This window comes from Panthera tigris, chromosome C1 (genome assembly GCF_018350195.1).
Source record: "Panthera tigris isolate Pti1 chromosome C1, P.tigris_Pti1_mat1.1, whole genome shotgun sequence".
NCBI lineage: Eukaryota > Metazoa > Chordata > Mammalia > Carnivora > Felidae > Panthera > Panthera tigris.
In genome coordinates this window covers 117,061,868-117,080,962 of record NC_056667.1, presented here as the reverse complement: position 1 = coordinate 117,080,962, position 19,095 = coordinate 117,061,868, and the positions used below count along the sequence as shown (strand labels likewise).

The 19,095-nt window shown below is 48.1% G+C and overlaps 1 protein-coding gene across 2 annotated transcripts in view; it reads left to right on the top strand.

The window, feature by feature from the left end:
* Positions 1 to 4,271: 4,271 nt before the first annotated feature.
* The window catches only part of RALB (RAS like proto-oncogene B), a 44,006-nt gene continuing 29,182 nt past the window's right edge, over positions 4,272 to 19,095 (top strand). The window contains exons 1-2 of one of the 2 annotated variants that reach the window (XM_042994250.1): positions 4,272 to 4,439; positions 10,578 to 10,668. The gene's annotated coding sequence lies outside the window, so the exon portion shown is untranslated. The remainder of the gene's footprint in view (positions 4,440 to 10,577; positions 10,669 to 19,095) is intronic. The other variant, XM_042994249.1, reaches the window with a different exon arrangement.

The window sequence follows — 19,095 nt, the reverse complement described above, 5'->3', positions numbered from 1 at the left end:
TAATTTAGAAACAAGTCACTCTTTTTTTTTCTAACGCATTTCCCAAGTAGATTAATTTCTTTTGGAAGAGGAAAGCTCAACTTCTAGTTAATTGCTGAGGCCTCTGCCTTTCCAGCAGAACAATTCCCAGGAACAGCTGGTTAGCTCCTGCTGACTGGCTGGGGCTGCAGCGACCACATAGAAAGATAGTAATGAGGAAAGAGAGGCTCTCAGTAAGACACATAGCAAAGAGTGGTTTTTAAACCCCTAGTAAATCTTTTATAGTGGCAATACCTAGATTGAGCAACAAAGTCAACATTTTGAATTTGTTTGGGAATAAGTAAATGCTAGGGGCTTTTCTGTAGCTTTTAGCAAACAGCTACAAAGAGAGGAAGGTTTGGGGATGGACGGTACCCAGGCTTTGGAGAGGATTCTAATCGTGTGTTACCCTTATCTGGCACCTTGAGCGAGGACTCGGGAGTCTGACCCTTTTTCTGAGGAGGGATAAATCACTCCATTCTAGTAGTTCTGAATTAAAGATCTCCAGTCCTCCCCTGAATCCTTCCCCTGGCCTAGGACTTCAGGTTTTGATCGACTGGAGACCCAAATGCTTAGGAAGGGGTGGGTATCCATTGAGCTGTCATTAGTCATTTAGTCCTACATGTGATGGAGACTGTGAGACCTGGTCCTGAGAACAGGATGAGGTCACAGGAGGTGGGGAGAAAACACACGGGCACAGAGGGGCAGAGAAGCACAGAATAGGAAGATGACCCAAGTGCTAAAGATAATCTCCATCTATTTTTGCCATTTACAGTAAGATTCTTTCCATGGCCATCAGGAGGCAAGAGCGGTTTTTGTTTTTTCATGTATAGATTAGTGGCACCCTTTGTTTTCCAGTCCAGGTAGACAACAAGTACCAAGGGTCCACAGTGATGTTAGGGCTTGTCAGACTCTGTCCAGCAACACCATCTGTTTAGATAATGCTGCAGGCTCACGAGAACAAGTGTCTGACGCTAGCTGACATGCTAGGAAATTGGTCTGCTGTCTGTTCCACATCTCTTCCTGCCTGGCTTTTGAGCACGATCTCCCTGGGGTCAGAGCACCTCTGGGGGCCCCTGACTTTCAACCCTGCCCCTGCTTCGTCTGGGATTTGGCAGGAGGAACCCCTGGTTTAGTCGTCAGCCCTCTTGCTCCCCTCCCCCTGCAATTGCCCCACGTCTCCTGTTATCTGAGGACAAGATCAGCCTTCTAGCCTCTGCTCCTGTGGAACCCCACTTTGCTTGGACTCCTGGGACAGCCTCCTAACCTCCATTCCCACATCTGTCCCTTGCAGTCCATTTTCCACACTACAGGTCTTTTTAAAACCTGAATCAAACATGTCACCTCCTGGCTTGAACCCCCTCAGTAGCTCCCCGTCACACTTGGAATAAACTCCCATCTCCTTATCATAACCTAGAAGCCGCCACCTAATCTGGCTCCTGCCTCCCTCTCTACCCTTGCGCGGTCTCACTTCTCCCTGCTTATGGTGCTCCACCGGGGCCTCCTGTCTGTTCCAAAGAGGACCCGGCTTCTTTCGGCCTTAGGAGTTTGCCCATGCTTGTTCTTCTGCCCGAGATATTCCCCTCCCCTTCCTCCAACTGCCAACCTTTTCCGAGATTGATTCCTTTCCATCCTTCAGGGCAGAGTTTAAATGTCACCTCCTAATAGAGACCTTTTTTTGCTACCCAGTCTCAAGGAACTTGTAATGACACAATTTGTAATTACTGAGTTGTTTGTCTACTGGCTTATTACCTGTCCTCTGAGCTGTTCACCACAGTGTCCCCAGCTGAGCACACCTGAGGGCCTTGTATCTGTCAGAGCAGGCTAGGCTATGTGGCAGTAAACAAACAACTTCCAAATCCTAGTGCCCTCAGACCACAAAGGTTTGTTTATCGGTCATGCTAAATGTCCACCACAGGTTGGCAGGGGGACCGCTGTGGACATTGTAGGGTCCCAGGCTGATGGAACAGCTGTGACCTGAACATTCTCAGTGGCCATACCAAAGAGACAAGAGCGATGGAGGGTCTCGCATTGGCAAATAAGTCCTCTGGTCTCCAAATAATTTATGTGTTACTTCCACTCACAAGTCATTGGTTAGAGCCTCACCCAACACAGGGAGCTAGAAAGTTCAATCCTACCTGGTGCCCAGGAAGGAGAAGTGGAAATATTTGTTAAAAGCAGTAAAGACTCATACAATACTCAGTAAATACTTTTGAATAGCAAACCTGTTTGCCAGATTATTTTTTTTAAACCATTTTTAATGTTTATTCACTTTTGAGAGACAGAGAGAGACAGAGCATGAGTGGGGAGGGGCAGAGAGAGAGGGAGACACAGAATCCGAAGCAGGCTCCAGGCTCTGAGCTGTCAGCGCAGAGCCTGACTCAGGGCTCCAGCTCACCAACCATGAGATCATGACCTGAGCTGAAGTCTGACGCTTCACTGACTGAGCCACCCAGGCGCCCCGCAGTAAATACTTTTGAAGGAGGGAGTGTCTAGAATGTTCTTTCCACAGCTTCGGCCTCTGGAGGTAATCACTAAACTAACGTTTGTTGGGGCAACTGGGTGGCTCAGTTGGTTGGGCATACAACTTCCACTCCAGTCATGATCACTCGGTTTGTGAGTTTGAGTCCCATGTCAGGCTTTGCACTGGTAGTGCGGAGCCCGCTTCAGATTCTCTGTCTCCCTCTCTCTCTGCCCCGCCCCCCCTTCAAAAATAAACACTAAAAAATATTTTTAAACGGACATTTGTTGAGCACTCACCAAGATCCTAGCACTCCCAAGTTCCTAGTGGAGCTACTGCTCCCATTGGGCAGCTGAGGAAACTGAGGCTCACAGAGGTTTAGTCACTTCCTAAAATAACTGCTAGTTATATGGTAGAGTCCTCCTTTGAACCTACGGTTCCCGATTCCAAACCTGTGCACTTAATCATTACTCCATAGGAAGAGGTTTGGGTCTGATTCCCCTTCTAGATTATAAATATTAGAGAGCTTCCTTTTTGAGACACCTCCTCCCTTTCTCCCTTTTAGTACCTAGCAGAGTTTCTCTCATATACTTAGCATGCAATAAGTCATGCAATGACGTATGAGAAAGATATGAGAAAGATAAAACAATATTTAAGATAGTGTAACACTGGGATATTCTTCTCGTTAAATGTTTTTTGGTAAGCCTGTTACTGAAGACTAAGGCAAAGCTTCTGTGCCTTTTGAGGGAGCTATTGGTGGAGGGCCTGTATGTGTTCATTGCTTTACACAGCAATCTAATCAAGGCACAAAGCCTCTCATATAATACACATGTATTCTAATGTATAATTATTAACAAGAATTAGCTAGCTGCTGTGGATATCAACTTGAACAAGAGTTTCCATTCCTAGAGATTATACAGGGGGGCATTTGAACAATTGTGATACAGTGTGATCTGCCATGAGGTTTGTGTAGGGGTCAGTGGGGCCACACATCCTGCTGAGCAGGGTTGGAGAGGATTCAGCTCTGGCGGGGGGGGGGGGGGGGGGGGGGCGGATAGTTAGGAAAATCAACCCGAGGTGAAGCCCTGTTTGGGTAGAAAACTACAAGTTCCCTGTATTATTTGGAGGACAATGAGGGGGGCAGGTTGTGGGTGAAAAACCTGTCTGTACCGAGCTAGCCCATTGCACTTCCTGCCTCCGGGAACCTGGGGTTAGGATTCGGAACCTTGTATGTGATCTGGATCAAGTTATTACTAGGCATTGGACAAGTAGCCCTATTACAGCTAATGGGATGTCATTTAGCCAAGCGAGTCGTGGCGACAGGCGGAGGTCCCGCTGTCTCAGATGCCCCAGGCCGGCGTCCGGACAGCAGCCTGGACCCTTAGACACTCCCGCGATGCATCGCGATTTTGGTTTTTCTCTATCGGTCCTCCCTACCCTTTTGCTTTCCACTAGTTTGGCCTCACTCTGACCTAAATCCACGACTGGAGCGCCCTCCACCCGCCCACGCCCAGAGTCCCCAGACCAGCTCTACTCCACTGCAGCAGCGGTCACGCGCAGCAAGTCCGGCCGGCCGCCCGCCCGCGGAAAGCAGGAGGAAGTAGAGGTGGGCGGGGCAGGCGTGCCGAGCCCGCCCCTCCCGGCTGAGGCGGCTTCTTATTGGCAGACCCTCCTCCCCAGCCTCTGAGCCTCGCTTCGGATTGGCTAATATGCTCTTAGTGGGCGTGGCCCCAGGGGGAGGGCAAGAGCGGAAGGAAAGCGCGCTCTCTCGGGAGGCGGGGTTGCCTAGGCGACGCCGGGGGCGCGCTCGGGGGGTGGGGAAGCAAGCCAGAGGCTCAATGACAAATCGGCAGGGGACTGCTGGGGTCCGGCCCCGGGTGGAGGCGAAGGAGAGGGCGGGGCAGGCTTAAGAGCTGCGGGATCAGTGCGGACGGCCGAGGCAGCGCGGGACGGGTCCCAGGTAAGGGTGCCGATGCCTCGACAGGCCCGCTCCGGGCGGGGTGGGGCGCGGGCTGGGGAAGTGGGGTGCACCGCCCTGCGCTCGGTGACCGCCTGCCCCCGCGCCCTGAGCGTAGGCTGTGGAGGGAGGCGGAGGGCGACACGGGGTTGTCGGCCCCGTTCGGCCACGGCAGGTCCCCTGGAGAGAGCCTCCCGGCTTCCCAGCCGGCCGGGGGCTGAGGAAATGGGGGCGGCGCCCCAGCCTCTCCCTTTTCGCCGCTCCTTCCCTTTTCCCACAAATGGCCTCTGCTTCCACTTCCTGCCCTTTAGGGCCTCCAGCCCGAGTATGGTCCACTTCCTCAGTCCCTTAGTTGCCGCTGTGGGCAGGGTAAGAGCTGTAGTAAGTGTTGCAAAAACTTCCTAGTACCTTAGGAACTTGGACTGAACTGGGGCGGTGCTCCAGAAGTTGTTTGGTCTGTTTTTGGTCCTGTCTTGCAAGTGAGCATAGAGCTGTTTCTTTGCCCCCCCCCCCCCCATCCTGCTCCAGTTCCTTTCTGATAGTAGGACTGCCACCGTCTGTGGCTTTCTAATAGGAAGCACCACGGACTTGAACTGTGTGGCTGGACCAGGCTTCCACTCCTCTTTTCTTGCCCTCTTGTGGGTATATGAGGTTATCCGTGTCGGGGTGGGTTTAGAACTGCTGAGGGCAGAGATAGCTGTGCCCAGGCTGCTTGTTTGAGCAGTGTCCTTTCTGTGCTAATTTACAGATGAATCTTGGAAACATTGGAACTTTGGTATTGTTATCAGGTGAGCCTTCAGGGGAGAAGTTTTTGTTTCTGGTGGACTGCTTTAGAATTGCCCATGGGCTCCTGGGTGGCTCAGATGGTTAAGCATCAGACTTCAGCTCAGGTTATGAACTCATGGTCTCTGAGTTCGAGCCCCACGTGGGGCTCTGTGCTGACAGCTCAGCAGCCTGGAGCCTGCTTCAGATTCTGTGTCTACCTCTCTTTCTGCCCGTCCCCCACTCTCTCTCTCTCAAAAATAAATATTAAAAAAAAAAATTTAGAATTGCCCATGGAAGAGTCTTGGCTGATTGTTCATTTGCGTCCCCTGTGATGTCCCTTTGTAGAACAGAGAACTTTCTGCTTTGACCTAGCTTTCTAACTTTCTTTCTTTTTAAGTTTTGGAGATGGATAGTGGGCACTGATTGTCAGAGAGTATAGCATATCTTTTAGATGTGCACATGACCTGTGTTCAGCAGAGCAACGAAGATTCTTGGAGGTCAAAGCTCAAAACAGGTGAAGGCAATATTCCCTAAACCTGGAGCAGTGGAATTAGAACGTGGAAGTTCTCAGAAAGGGAGTGACTGGGGAGGTGGTGTCGAATATTGGGAAGAAAAGGAAGGCAAGATGTGAAGACCTAGGTGTGATGCTGGTTTTGAAACTTTATTGGCGGTGGGGTCTTGAGCATGACTTTTCACCTCTGTGTGCTGGAGACCCCACGGCAGTAAAAAGGTGGTAAATAGTTATGCCACCTGTTAGGAGTACACGAAATTGGGCATGTTTAAGGTGTTCTTTGTGGTAGTGGGGGTGGAATGGAGGTAAGGGTGGGAATAAGGCCAGAGATACACATTCCTTATGTGTGGTTTTTAAAAAAAATTTTTTTTAACGTTTATTTATTTTTGAGACAGAGACAGAGCATGAACAGGGGAGGGGCAGAGAGAGAGGGAGGCACAGAATCTGAAACAGGCTCCAGGCTCTGAGCTGTCAGCACAGAGCCCGACGCGGGGCTTGAACTCACGGACTGTGAGATCATGACCTGAGCCGAAGTCAGACGCTTAACCAACCGAGCCACCCAGGCGCCCCTCCTTATGTGTGGTTTTAGTCCTGTCCCATAGACTGCTTTCTTCTGATCGCATCTGGGTCTTAACTTCCTTTTCTATTCATGGGATTTCCCACTGAAAACAGTGGGTATCTGAGATCTTGGCAAGATTTCCCTAGTGGTAGACGCTTTCCCAGGACTTTGTGAATATGGGACCCAGACACATAGGTAGGGAGACAAGAATTAGAATGTCAGATAGGATCTAAATGGGTGTTGGTGAAAGGTGGAAGAGGTAGAAAAGTTCTGAATTCTTAATTCTGCCTTCATTCTTTAAGGTTCTTGCCTTGGCTGGAGATGGCTCGGGACTCTGGAAATTTGTAAACCAGAGTTGAGGTAATCCTTTGTGCCACATCGCCCAGTCCCACAATGCCTCTTTGCATTCAGTTACTAAATCCCTCTCCACTCATGAAATTTATGGAAGTTAGAAACATTGTTGGAAACCTTTTCTGAAAGCTAGATTTGGAGACAGGATAACACCGAAGAGCTGCAGTTTTTGGAAGAGATCTTGGTGAGCTCTTCTGAGGTTCCCAATGTAACTTGTCTCAAGATGATAAGGCAAGAGTCCCACTTTTCACTGGATCCAGTTGCTTCTGAGCAAATAACTAACCCCTGCTGTTAGATATGCAAGACACTTGAAGAAAATTTATTTTTCAAGAGAATGCATGTTGTTGAGAAGTCCGAATCAAAGAAAACAGAGTGCCAGAGAAAATGCAATCTTTCCTAATCGTGGGGGAGGTGGGGAAGGAAGAGGAAGGAAATGAACATTTATAGAGTATCTGCTGTCCACTTGGCACCGACCCACTGATCTAAGCAATACCAGATACGTATCTGACCTTGGAGATTTGACCATGAGCTGGTTCCTTTAACTTCTCAGTTCTCTCGGTTACTTAAGAATACAAATATGGGCGTATATATGTACATATTCTTAGAGGTTTCAAAACGGAGAACCCAGTAGGCAAGAGGGTGTATGAGCTTTTGGACGGGTGAGAGTGGGGAGAAACATGACGAGAATGTGGACGCGGAAAGTCAAAGAGGGAAGGTATTTCAAGTTTATGTTACTCTAAAAAAAAAAAAGGGAATGCTTATAATTTTTGTGAGTGTTCCCTATGGTGGTTGTAGATGACTCTTTGAGGAGTTTGTGTGTTTTGAAAACAATTGAAATCTGAATGCAGAGAGTGGTGCCATTAATTGATAATTAATTGATAATTGATTAATTGACATTGTTGTCATTGTTGCTTTTGCCAGTGCTTTGTGGGCATCTTATATATAGTGTGTACATGTATTTTCTTCACGTAATGGCATGAGTTGAAGGAAATATAGTGGTTTGGTCATGTGTGGCTGGCTACCTCTAAAGTTCATCTGTCTTGAATGAATTTTCTACTGCTGTATAATAAATTAGCCCAAATGTAACAGCTTAAATCGACAGACATTCGTTGTCTCAAACCGTTTCTGAAATTCAGGAATCCGGGAGCAGCTTGGTTGGGTGATTCTGGCTCAGGGTCTCTTCGGAGGTTGGAGTCATCTGATGGCTTGACTGGGGTTGGAGACTCTGCTTCCAGGGTGGCTCACTCTCCTGGCTGCTGGCTGGAAGCTTGAGTGCCCCACCATGAGGGCCTCTTTGTAGGACTCTTCACAACGTGGTGACTAAGTTTCTCCCCAGAGCAAGTGATCTGAGAGAGGGAGAGAGAGAAAGAGGACAGTCAAGATGGAAGGTGTGATACCTTTGTATCTAATCTTGGAGGTGACAGACGTACCCTCACTTCTACTGACACATGGACCAAACCTGGTACAATGTGGGAGGGAACTATACAAGGAGACCTTGAGGACCCTGGACATTCTTGGAGGCTACCAGATTTCCTTTTGAAGGTTTAGACCAGACATTATTGAGCAAACCTTTGTCTCATATGCTTACGAAAGTATGTATGATGGGAGAATAAAATGCAGCCAGGGTTTTTACCATTTTAGAAACTTTTAATATTTTACTTTTAACTTTATGTTCTTTCTTCTGTTTTTTCATTATGCTAGAATTAATTAGCCAAATATGCAGTAGCTTTGGAAATTAGAAATTTAAATCTAGCTGATCCTTAAACCAAATGGAACAGCTGAGTTTTTTTTTTTAACCCTAAAACAAATTGGTAAAAAAAAAAAAATTATTGCCAAAATGATCTCCTTGATGAACAGCTTAAAATTAGTCATTAATCATCTGTGTATTTTTAAAAATAAAATTCACTGGCAAAGGAACTAAAAAAATCTTAAAAAACCTAATCTGTGCCCCTCTCTTCCAGTTATTATAAATCTTTGGGCAATATGTATTTGGCCAGCAGTTTTTCATTTCTCTTTTTAAAACCTAATACCTTTAAATTTTTTTTTTTTAATTTTTTTTTTCAACGTTTTTTCATTTATTTTTGGGACAGAGAGAGACAGAGCATGAACAGGGGAGGGGCAGAGAGAGAGGGAGACACAGAATCGGAAACAGGCTCCAGGCTCCGAGCCATCAGCCCAGAGCCTGACGCGGGGCTCGAACTCACAGACCGCGAGATCGTGACCTGGCTGAAGTCGGACGCTTAACCGACTGCGCCACCCAGGCGCCCCCCTTTAAATTTTTTTTAATGTTTATTTATTATTGAGAGATGGAGCATGAGCATGGGAGGGGCAGAGAGAGGGGGAGACAAGGAACGTGAAGCAGGCTCCAGGCTCTGAGCTGTCAGCACAGAGCCCAACGGGGGGCTTGAACTCACAAGCCACAAGATCATGACCTGAGCTGAAGTCGGGTGCTTAACTGACTATACCACCCAGGTGCCCCAAAACCTAATACCTTTTAATTATCTACCTGGATGGAAGGACTTTATTCTTTTAGCTTCTAGATGAAATCTCCCAAAGTGTCTATCGGTGGAGAGAAGAGGCATCCTGAGCCTGAAGCCTGATTCAGTGATTTCTAAGTTCCCTTCCAGCTCGAAAACGTCTCTTCTGTGATTCTAGTATTTTCATATAACAAATATCCTTTGCACAAAGCATATTTGGAATGAGGGGTTTCACAAGTCATGTTAAATTGTAACTTCAGAAACCTAAGTGTGGTGAAAATGGCTTTTGTTCAGTCCGGCCCAGTTGAAGGTTGCTCGAGTGGTCATGAGGCCGCCTGGAAACTCAGCAAAGCTGGCATTTCCTTTCTTCCTGTTTTGGCCCTTTTCCCATCCACTGCCCTAATTTGTGAGCTAGTATCTTTCTTTTCTTTCATCCTACCTCTCCTGGCATCCCCCCCTCCTTCCTTCCACCCCAGTCTGCCAGTAACAACAGGAAAGGACTGGTGGACTGTCGTCCAGTGTGGATTAGCTGATCCTGTTATCAGTAGTGGATGTAATCATTGTGGGACCTCTACTCATCCTTGTGTGTTAAGCCTTTTTAAAAATCTAAAATTACACGTGCTCATTCATTAAGTGCTGCCATTTTTAACTTCTAGAGGGGTTCTGGACCCAATTCCAAGGCTGTACGTGTGTGTGGTTCCCCCCCACACCACTGTGCAGTTCTCTGACACCAGCTGGGTGTCTACATTTTAACTCACTTCTGACACTGTCTGCGTGGAGATGGCATCAGATTCCACAGATTAAGGGTCTGGCCCCCCAGGACCACGCTCTACTTCAGATGCCAGTCACAAGCCCAGATCGTTCCCTGTGCTTCTGACCGACTCACTACAAACCAGAGGTGCCCGTGACCCCCTGCCTGGGTTTGATTAATGTGCTAGCGCGGCTCACAGAACTCAGCAAACCCATTTATTCACGAGATCAGGGATTTATTACAGGGGTATTAAAGGAGACAAATCAAGAGCCAGACGAAGAGCTACGTAGGGTGAGGCATTGAACAAAGGAGCTTCTGGCCTCATGGGGCTGGGGGCCCGCACGTGGCACGTGGTTCCCTGACCTGGAAGCTCTCCACACCTCCTTTTGGGGTTTTGTGGAGGCTTCATTACAGAGACATGATTGATGAAATCACTGCCCCGCAGCCCCTTCCCCTCCCAGCAGGCCCTTCCCTTCCCAGGAGGTCAGGGGGGTGGGACTGGAACTTCCAACCCCCTGTTCAAGGTGGGTTCCTCTGGCAACCAGCGCCCATACTTAGGTGGTCTAAAGGTCACCTCATTAGCACAAACCTAGATGTGGTGGGAAGGTCGTGTTATGAATAACACGACACCCATTCCACCTTTTTGGCTCTGAGGCTTTTCAGGAACTGAGGACAAGAAGACTTAAATATTATAACAAAAGATGTTCCTGTTGCTCTTTGCATTCAGGAAATTCCAAGGGTTTGGGGAGCTGCGAGACAGAAACTGGATGAAGACTAAATATACATGAGAAATACATTTTGGCCATCTGAAGGAGCAAGTATGTATTTCTTATAAATCACAGCGTCACAGCCTCCTAAATAGTTCTAAAGTCTAGCCACTTTCCCCGTCTCCACTGTCATCCTCTTAGGCCCCCATTGTCTCTGGTCTGGCCTGCTGGACCTCCCACATCTGCTCTTGGCCCCTCTGGTTTCCCGTACTTTAACTGGAGTGATCTTTCCAACATGCAGGACTAATTATGTCACCCCTTTGCTGGAAGCACTTCAGTGGCCTTCCATTGCCCTCATTGGAAAGTCTGCAGTCTCTACAGTGCTGGGCCTGCGGGGTCTCAAATGATCTGGCCCTTTCCTTCCCAGTGTACTATCGGCTCATACCAGACCCTACCTCTTTCTTTCCGCTCCGGGCAGCCACGGGGGTCTTCTTCGGTCACTTGACTGTGTCTTGCTTGCTTCCTGTTGCTTCAGGTCTTCCTAAAAGCAATACAAGAAGGGAGCAGAGCACGTGAAAGGAATCCTAGGTAGGAAAGCACTTGGCCTGCTCGTGGAACTGAAAGAAGGCAAAGCTGGCCAGGGAGAGGTTGGTGAATAGTGGCTTTGGATTTTATTCATGGGGCGCCATAAAGGGCTTTATGCCCACTTTTATTTGCGGTTTTGGAAAACTCACAGTAGGGGCTGTGTGAAAAATAGGTTGAAGAGGGGCTAAAGTGGCCATGATAAGCCACTTTGAAAGGGGTTTTGGAGAGGGAACCAGTAGAATTGGTCACGAACTGAGTTGGGGGAGAGGCAAAGGGAATCCAAGATGACTCTCAGGTTTTGGCTTTAGTAATAGCTTGGGCACAACTAGTCACTTGAGTTACTACTACTAATAGTGGAGATGGAAAAGGTTTGAAGCAGGGAAAGAAGAATCGAGAGTTCTATTTTGGGAATGTTAAGCTTGAGATTCTCACAGGACAGCCACGTGGGGAGAGGTGGCAGTTTGGCAGAGGGATAGGAGTCTGGAGGTCAGGAGGATTGTCTAGGCTGCATTTTAGAAGTTTGGGAGTGGCGTGTAGGGCTGCGGGAATGGATGAGGTCACTGAAGGGGAGTGTAGGGGCGGGAAGATGGAGCTCTGAGGAGGACTGACATTTAGGAGCCAGGTAGAGGGGGAAGACCTGGCCTAAGATGCCTGACAGAGAGCTGCCAGAGAAACAGCAAGCCCCGGAGGTGGGGGGTGAGGGGGAGTGTGGTGCTCTAGAGGCCAGAAGGGACAGGATCCGGAGGGAGACCCCAAGAGGGGTCTTTGAATTGGCCTGCTCCGGGCCTTCCCTTTTCCAGGCAGGGTTGGCTCGCAGTTGCCACATGCTCTTTGGTGAAAGCGGAGGGCATGGGAAAGGAGAAAGAGAACAGTTTTGTTTTTTTAAAGTTTATTTATTTTTGAGAGAGAGACAGAATGCAAGCAGGGGAGGGGCAGAGAGAGAGGGAGACACAGAATCCGAAGCAGGCTCCGAGCTGTCAGCACAGAGCCCGATGCTGAGCTCTAACCCTTGAACCGTGAGATCATGACCTGAGCTGAAGTCGGACGCTCAATGGACCGAGCCACCCAGGCGCCCCAGAAAGAGAACAGTTTTTATTGGAGTTTGCAACACGGGGTTTAGGGGTGACCCTGACCAGCCCAGTGTCTGGAAGTTATGCTGGGGGAGGGAGCCACGCTGGAAGGGAATTTGTAAATGAAGTAGGGAGGAAAGGAAACACAGGGCCTTGTTGTGCAGAGTGGGACCCTTGGGCCAGGACCGATCTGGGAGTTGGTAGGCAGTGCACTCTGGGCTCCCCTCTAGACCTATGGAATCAGAATATAAATTTTAACAAGATTCCCAGGTAATTACAAGTTTGAGAAGCATTGGTATAAATAACCAGGGCTACAGGGAAATTGTGTCACTAGCTGGGGGGGACAGATGGCGATCACAGGGGTGTGTATGTTTAAGATGAAGATTCAGTAGACCGTGTCTGTATGCTGTTGGGGGTGATCCCCTACCGAGGTAAAGACTGATTAATGAGGCAGGAAAAAGGGGACAGCGACAGGAATGCTGTTCTTGGGTAGGGGGGTAGGGACGCATGGAGCAAAGCCTGTGTGGAGTGCTTGGCTTTGCTACGAGCAGGAGTGTGCTCTTCGTGCAGCGGGAGACAGGGAGGAGGTGGGTAAGGATGCTGGTAGGTTTGCAGATTTGGCGCAGGAGCAATGAGGGAGTTTGTGCCTGATGGCTTGTGTTTGGGAAAAGTGAGGTAAGATCATCTGTAGAGCGTGAGCTTAGGGAGGGCATAGGGGAGAATCAGTAAAATTTCTAGGCAGCGAATGCCCGTTCCTGGTTTGGGATCGTAAGTGCATTTAACATGAAGTTTCGTAAGGCTGGCTGCAAGGGTCTCTTTCCCTCTCCAGCAGCGTTGATGTTGATGCATGCCGGGTGCTGGGTCTGGAAAGGAGTGAAAGGGGCCAGGGCGGGAAGGTACCAGCGAGGGGGCTTTCATAATGTGAGATCTAAGCTCCTGAAGGAGGGAGGTGGGGCCCGGGGAGGTAAGGCACAGAAAGAAAGTGCTAGAGGCCAGTGCTTGCGAGTAACCATCAGGCGGGGAACCACGGTGGTAGTAGCAGCAGCTACTGGGGTAGTGGGTATTTACGCGAGCCCGAGCCCCAGCCAGAAGGAAGGAGGCCGAGGCTGGAGACATGTTGGAGGCAGCCGCCTCTGAGGCTGACGTGCCGGGCATGAGCACAGCAGTGTTAGGTAGGAGGAAGGAAAGGGTTTTTGGAGAAGAGGAGGACAAGGACTTGGGAGAGGCCGAGCTCTGTGGCAAGTTGTCCAAATGGGCACAGGAGTCACTAAGGGGGATAACAGGAGAAAGGGGTCGAAGGGAAGTCTGTGAACCAGAAGCAAATACCACCAATAGATGAGGACAGTGAGGATGTCCATAGATGACCTGAGGGCAGCAGGGTGGGGGGGAAGCTGATCGCCAGAGCCTTGAAGATAAGGGGCTTTTGCAAGAGGAAGGAGGGGAGTATTGGAGGAAGGATGTCCTCTACTGGAAGTGACAAGTGGGAGGGAGGAAGGACACTTATTTCTTCCTGGCCCTGAGGCACATGGCAGGAGAGGAAGATAGTGTCTACTTAAGATATGGTGTCCCCAGGGCACAGCAAAGTCTCAGGGAAAGCTAAAAGCTAGCGGAAACTTCTTGGAAGAGGTGGGGGGTCTTGAGTTGGTTGGTGTTCTCCTGGTTGTGGAGGGTGGGGGAAAGGAGTCATTTCAGAGGAAGGCGGAAGTCCTGTTTTTCCTCTCTAGTTACCCCAAGATAGGCGGGGCAGGTGTTCAGGCCGGGTGGTAGAGAGACTCACCCAGTCATATCGTGATCCGGCCCTCTTCCCTCCCAGTGTGGTGTCCTGGCAGGTGTCAGCTCCGCTGGCAGAGGACTGAGTCTCTGCAAAGAAGGCTCCCCTATTCTCATCCTTCTTTAAGGACTGGTAGCTTATCCTGCCTTCGAATAGGTCTGGCTGGTAGGCCAGTTTCTTTCTCAGGACTTTCTAGACTGTCAGAATGATGTTCAAAAGTCAGTTAAGTGCCTGCTCAGAGCCGGGTATTTTCTCACGTAATGTTAACAACCCCCAGGATACAGACCCCCTGTATGTTTTACGGATGAGGGTGAGGCCGAGGAAAGCAACTTAACTAAGGGCATTAGCTTCCCACAGGCAGACTCCAAACTTCAAGTTGACTGTTTTTTCTCACACTGTAGTTGGTATATAACTACTTCAAAAAATTGTGGTAGGGGCGCTTGGGTGGCTCAGTTGGTTAAGCATCTGACTTTGGCTCAGGTCACGATCTCACCATCTGTGTGTTTGAGCCCCGCGTCGGGCTCTGTGCTGACAGCTCGGAGCCTGGAGCCTGCTTTGGATTCTGTGTCTCCCTCTCTTTGCTCCTCCCCTGCTTGTGCTCTATCTCTCTTAAAAATAAATGAACATTAAAAAAATTAAGGAATTGTGGTAAAATATACATAACATAAGATCTGTCATTTTAGCAATTATTTTAAAAGGAAGCTCTATACCCAAGGTGGGGCTCAAACTCACAACCATAAGATCAAGAGCCACATGCCCTACTGACTGAGCCAGCCAGGCACCTCTCCATCATTTTAGTGATTAAAAAATTTATTTTTGAGAGAGAGAGACAGAGACAGAGGTCAGATCATGACCTGAGCCGAAGTCAGATGCTCAACCAACAGAGCCACCCAGGTGCCCTTCCAACACATTTTTAATTATCCCATTCTGCAGCTCTGTGCTCATAAAATACTGACTTCCCTGGCTCCTGGCAACCACTATTCCTCTTTCCATCTCTATGAATTGACTCTTCTAGGTACCTCACGTAAGTGGAATCATATAGTATTTGCCCTTTCGTGTCTGGCGTATTCGACTTAGCCTAATGTCTTCCAGGTTTATCTGCATTGTAGCTTCTGTCAGGATTAAATTCCCGTTTAAGACTGAACAGTATTCTGTTGTACGGATGTACCACATTTTGTTTTCCATTCATTCATCAGTGGACACTTGGACTGCTTTCACTTTTGACTGTTGTGAATAGTGCTGCGGTGACCGTGGGCGTACAAATCTGTGCAAGTCCCTGCTTTCAGTTTCTGGGGGTATGTTCGGGGGGGTATGTAGTAAGTGTTTTCTGTCGTGTATTTCCTCCTTGAACTTGTGCTGTAGTTGCCTGTGCCTCTCTCTCCTTAATGAGCTTTCTGATCCATAGTTCTGTGTCAGTGATAAAAATTCCGGTATTTCACACCGTGTTTGAAGGTCTTCCCCACCCTACCCTAGTCTGCTGATGGAGCAGCCTAGTGTCACGGCTCCAAGAGTAGGCTCTGCAGCCAGACTGCTGGGCTTACCGTCCCAGCCCTGCCACAGACTAGTTACATGACCCAGCAAATTCTACACGCTCTGAGTGCGTGCGATACCCTAGTAGATGCCGTACAAGTGGAAATAGTAGTAGAACGTCTCTAAGCAGGATTGGTTTGGGGAGAGTAGTTCAGAACAGGGACATGTATGCTAGTTCCAAATTTGACCTTCTGCGACTGAGACATGCAGTGGTTCTAATGTCTCCGAGGCTGCCTTTGCGGGTGGAAGGAGCTGGAGTCTGGATAAATTGGTAGACCTCTCCAAGGCCAGTGCAATCCCCAGGTTCCATTGGGGATGAGTGTATAGTGGGAGAAGACTTTGTTTCAGAAATAACTGTATACTTAAAAAAAAAAAAAATCAGAGCTTACAAATTACCTGTCACTGTTCCATTGCTTTGTAGTTCAGGAAAGTCATCATATAAATGAACTAACCTTTCGAAGTTCACCAGTTACCACTTATCCTCTTGAGACCAGACCTCTCAGCCCCAATGGAGAACTTGTTTTTCTTTTATCTGCCAAGTCCTGAGTGTCTCCTAAGCACCAGGCACACTGGGCACACAAAGGTGAATGGGCAGCTCTCAATGTGGTGGGAGAGACAAACATCATCTAAGAATAAATTACTGGTTTATTTCAGTGCAACAGTAGGTGTATTGACAGGCAGGGGAACCTACTCAGGGAGGGTCAGCTCTGCTGGGGGAGACCTAAGAAGGTGGTAGAGGAAATATTTAGGCTGAGTGTTAAACTATAGGCGATCCTCCATCAGGAAGAAGGGCAATCCTGGCAGAAAGAATAACATGTACATAAGGGTACAGCCTGGAAACAGAATATTTATGATGAGTGACTTCAGAGCTTTCTGGTTTTTGTTTAAGTGACTTTAGCTTGTTTTGTTAATTTAGTTGTGGGGTTTGTTTTGTCTTGTTTTGTTTTGTTGGCGGGAGAACATATAAAGAGATATTCATCAGGGAGCAGACATACCTAAAACAAATTTCCTTAGGCACTCAGGAGGAGTACTTTAAGTTGTTTTGCAGATTTAGTTTCAGGGAGGAAAAAAAACCAGCAAAGACTGGAAAGGAACTTAGATCATTTAATTCAACTTCCTTGCTTTTTTGGACCTGGAAACTGAGTCATACATGAATGACAGCACAAAAATATTCTCTCCCCCAGTGCTAATGACAATAGCAGTTGTTCAAGGGAAGGGAAAAAGGAGTTTCCTTCTTTAAGTTAGTATGTGCAGGTGAGGCTGAGGGCGCAGAAAGACTGTCCTCTGAGAACCGTGGTGACTTCAGTTGTTTCTTGCCAGGACTGTCGCTCCTAAGAAAATCCAAACTTGCCAAACAGAGAAGTTAAGACTGTGTATCTTCCTTTCATAGAAAGATGTAGCAGAAGTTGAACAGCAGCTCAAGTGACTCGGTGTCTGTGGAGAGATCGTTAGCTGACCCATACAGATCCTTCGCTAGGTGGCCTGCCGTACCTGGAGCTGAGGTGCTCCGAGCCACGTCCACGTTATTCGGGTCGCTTAGCCATTCACGTTCCGCCCGCCCCGGCAAGGGCCTGTGGCTCTTTCTGACAGTGCAAGGCCATAGGAGAGATGGTCCGTCCGAAAAATCGCTGCCAATTGAATAACAATCAAATGATCATAAATCCTCTCAGGATTCCTTATTTAAATCAGCGGGTGAAATGATGAGACTCTTAGGAGTACTAGGTTGTTCTAATTTGTAAAGGGTGTCTCTGGTATAAGTGTAGGGAGTTTGCCTTTTGTATTGAAACACCGGACCCTAAAGCTACAGGTTTTTATTTACTCTGAAACATGTTTGCTTGATGATCTGGCAATCTCTGTTTTAAGGGCCTGGGCCATAACCAATAATGACAATCCCGTAGTAAGTTCAAATAAACACTTAAATGCCAACCTTAAGAGAGTCAAAGTCTTTAGTGACAAATTCGCAAAGCTTAAAAAATAGAAATTAATGTTACCTATCTGCCAAATTTTGCTTTTGACATTAGGAAATAATGGCTTAAATTTTTTAGGCTTTTGGCAGTAAGTAATGGAGGTAAGATATAGATGAATCCAACTGTTTAAACATTTTTTTTTATTAGTTTTCTTTATTTCTGAGAGGCAGAGTGCATGTGGGGGAGGAGCAGAGAGAGAGACGGGGGGAGACACAGAATCCGAAGCAGGCTCCAGGCTCTGAGCTGTCAGCACGGAGCCCGACGTGGGGCTCGAACTCACGAGCTGTGAGATCATCACCTGAGCTGAAGTCAGACACTCAACCGACTGAGCCACCCAGGTGCCCCAGATGAATCCAACTGTTAAGTTTACCCTGTATTCTAGATTTTATGATGACCATAATTTGGGTAAACGTTATGTTCTTCAGGTTGATTAGAACGGAAATATTCCTGTCATACAAGGGTATAAGAGGGAAAAGGGCAGGCCTGGCACCTGGCCTCATGGAGCCTTAAGAGTAGCAGAAGAAATAAGCAAAAAGCATGGAAGGAGAAAAAGAAAGGAATTACAAGTTGTGATCAGTGCAGTGAAGGGAGCCAAGAGGCTGACATGGAGACTGAGAGAGGGTCTACTTGAAGTGTGGGGGTCCTTCACTCTCTGAAGAAGTGACCTTTAAATGGAAAGTTCTAGAAGGAATTGGGTTTGTGAATGAGGAGTGTGGAAAGGCTCGGGGTTGGGAGGGTACAGAGGGGGGAGTAGTAGGCCGTGAGGTTGGAGAGGTGGAGCCTAGGGATGGCCGGGGGCTGGGGGGAGAAAGTGGGTTCTGGAGACATCATCTGAGCCCCTGAAGCAAGCTTTGTTCCTGGACACGCCATTAGGTGAGCCGATAAATAATTGTTTTGCTTAAACTATTTTCAGTTGGAGTTTCCTTCACTGTGGGCAAGAGTCCTAATCATATAAGGGACAGAATATTTGAATTCCCTGGAAACACCTTCAGCTGGAGTTGCTATATGTAGTGCTCATGCCTTATTCATTCAGAATGAAGTATTTTTGTGTCATTATATTTTCCCCCTGGCCCTGCCTGGATCTGATTCCTTGGACTTGAATTGTATGTGTACTTTCAAAGCCATTATGTACAGTCAGTTGGGACTCACTTGGTTGGAAGTGATAGAAACGTAAGGTACACGAGCTCACACCACGAAGGGGGATTTATTGGGTGGACACCAGTGTGTGTCACTGACTCAGCGGACAAATGGAAAACCAAGCCAAGGAAGGGGCCGAGGATGCGGCTGGGACTCAGGAGCAGCGGGAACCAACCCCCCGAATGCTGCCAGGACTGTCCCAGTGTTTCTTCTCCGTGTTCAGGCTCCGTCTCTCTTGCTGCTTTCACTACTTGGCAAAAAACAGCGGCCAATTTGCAAAAGTGAGCGGTCTGCAGACATGCTTTGTCTGCTCACAGTGCTTTTCAAAAGTGATTTAATTGTTAACATTGAAAAAGGGAGTTTCACATAAAATTCCAAATGTCCGACATCTCTTAAAGAAGCAGAAGTCTGACATCCCTAAATTCCAGCAACCGGCAGGCACTTCTCTTTGGAAGGGCAACACACTGTCTAAAGGACC